Consider the following 3078-nt stretch of genomic DNA (forward strand, 5'->3'; position numbering starts at 1 on the left):
AAGAAGAGAATAGAAGCTTTCGAAATGTGGTGCTACAGAAGAATGCTGAAGATTAGATGGGTAGATCACATAACTAATGAGGAGGTACTGAATCGGATTGGGGAGAAGAGGAGTTTGTGGCACAACTTGACCAGAAGAAGGGATCGGTTGGTAGGACATGTTTTGAGGCATCAAGGGATCACCAATTTAGTATTGGAGGGCAGCGTGGAGGGTAAAAATCGTAGGGGGGGACCAAGAGATGCATACACTAAGCAGATTCAGAAGGATGTAGGTTGCAGTAGGTACTGGGAGATGAAGAAGCTTGCACAGGATAGAGTAGCATGGAGAGCTGCATCAAACCAGTCTCAGGACTGAAGACCACAACAACAACAACGACAGGGTGTGAAATGGTTTTTTTGAACAATTGGTCTTTCCTGCAAAAGAGTGTCTCGCATGTCGTCAAAAGTAATAACATTTTCGTGAACAAGATTCTGTGTATCCAAAGTATTGCTTACGTTGCTGGAAGATGCAACCTGTACTGTATCTAGTCAAATTCTATTTGATGTGTTATTATTCTCAGGAGGATGCTGTGGCATTTCGACTATTTGAACTGTTCTGTTATTTCTTCCAGACGTATTACGTTCTGGATGATACCTATTGTATGGTTCATTCATGATAATATGTTGTTGCTGATGTTCTTGCTGCTGATAAGATAGAATGTTATTAAATGTACGCTGAAAATTGTGCTCATTATTTTTACGTCTGACATGATAGTCATTTCTATACGGCGCATTGCGATAGGAATTGAAATAGTCTGTTTTCCGTACGTACTGATTTCCTTGTTGCTGTGCGTTACTATTTGTTGGGGCCGACGCTATACGCGTACGCGGCGAAACATTAAAGCTTGGTTGACCTTGTACATTACGTTGTTGGTTAGGTATGCTAACCGGCTGGCTTTCATGCTGTTGCGGTGAAAAACGTCTATTGTTACCAAAATGTGTTTCCTGTTGCTGACAATTTTGTCGATACTGATAATTAAAATTTTGTCTGGTATTAAAGTTCTCATGGTTGTAATTTCTGGAGCGTCTAATGATAAATTGTCACTTTCGGTAAAACTTGTCTTATCGGGTTTTCTTTACACGTTTCTTAATCCTAGGTAGAGCAATAGTTGAAGAGCCGTTTTGATAGATACAAAGGATAGTAGAAGAGAAGGCAGCACTGCAGAAAACTAAAGATGAAACAGCACTACTACGGCTCGGGGCCCTGTACACGCTACGGCACATATTCATTGAAGCGTAATGAATCCCCTGAGGTCAATTACGCGCTGCAAATAAATTTTAGCTTTTGCGTTACAGGCAATGCCGGTGAAAATTCTGAAGCAAATTGCTGTATCCAGTCCAATGCTAGTTTCTGCATTACAGGCAATGCTATTGAAAATACAAAAACAAATTGTCGTATACGGTTCAAAGCGTGTACCTGTGCTGTCATTTTCAAATACCTTAGATTTTCTTACGGATAAAAATTGCTTGTAATCGTTATCGTCTCTGAATGTGTGAACAGGTTCACGATTACATAAGAATCTGTTTGTCTGTATCTTTTCGGATTTTAACTCCCGTAGTCTCTGTAAATTACCTAAGTTACACTGGCTGTACGAGTGTGAGAAATGTTCGGAATGTGGCGTATGCTGTGCCGTGTTATTGACTGAAACATCTTTCATTTCTGTTACTTTAATACGTTCCTCAATTTGGCTGTTCTGTTGTTCACATTTCTTATCGACTTCCGTATCCAAAGTGTGTGAAAGTTCTGGTGACTTTAAATTAAACTAGTCGCGTATCTGTGTTGCGTTTTCTGAACATTGTTCAGTGACTGCATTACTTTCATCTCTAAGTGATTCTGTTATGCCTGCATGTCTATTACTTAATTCTTGTGCAACAGATCTAGTTTCTTCACTATTGTTCTTAACACAAACCTCAATTTCGTCACGTAATTGTTCTTTAGTATCATCACGTTGCACGGTAACGGCTGTAATCTGTTCACTAAGTTGTTTGTTCTGTTCGTTAAGGTTGTCGTGTTTTTCATTTGACTGTTTGAAACTTTCATTAAATTGTTTGCGCGATTCAGTAGGTTGTTTGAAATGATTATCTAGTATTTCATTCCGCTGTTTGAGACTTTCATGAATTTGTTTGTTCGATTAGTTGAGTCGTTTGTAATTGTCGTCTTGTTTTTTATTGTTTTCAATAATTGGCTGTTTGAGAAGGTCTTCTCGTTCTTTCTTGTATTGTAGAAATAATACTATTAATTGATCCAAGGCAGTATTACCTACTCTATTCTCGGTGCTGTGTAATGGTGTATCTGCTTTTGTCGCGTTTTGTGTGATGAATGCTTGCGTTAGATACGTATGCAATATACGGTTGTATGATCATATCAGTCCTTCATACTCCCAGCTAGGTTGGATACGCCCACATAAGGCACGCGATCTCCACACGATGTCCTTACTTCATCGATTTCTTAGCCACTGGTGCCCCCAATACTTATCTTCTCACATTAAACACCTATCATCATTCCACAACCGCAATACCAGATTGGATACGTCTAGCATCTTGGCTGTACCTTTACATAACACAAAATCTTTCTCCATGTCATTCTCCATCTCAGCCATACGACTATGGAACGCGCTCCCCTGTGATCTGCGTCTTATCCGGAACCACTCAACATTCAAGAGTGAACTCAAGACTTACATATTAGGGACGGTATAGCCACCATTTATGTGCCCCTCTCATCTCTTTCTTTCTCCTCTCCATCATAGCTTCGAATTTTACCATTCTATTTCTCTTCCTCTAACCTATCTACCTCTTCTATATCTCTTTCACCCCATTCTATCGTCTTATGTCTCTGCTTGATGAGAATAACTCACAAGCTGCAAGAATATAACTAGAAAATTCCCAACTAGCAATAGGACTGACATTCATAAAAGAAAAATATGTTTACTTTCATATACATAGTCATTATTATTATTATTATTTCTTTACTTTCTCAGACTTTTTTTTAAGTCTGGTTAAGAATAGAGTGACGCGGACCTTTATCAAGCGTCACTTCCTT

The sequence above is a fragment of the Schistocerca nitens genome, chromosome 1 (genome assembly GCF_023898315.1).
Source record: "Schistocerca nitens isolate TAMUIC-IGC-003100 chromosome 1, iqSchNite1.1, whole genome shotgun sequence".
In the NCBI taxonomy this organism is placed as follows: Eukaryota; Metazoa; Arthropoda; class Insecta; order Orthoptera; family Acrididae; genus Schistocerca; species Schistocerca nitens.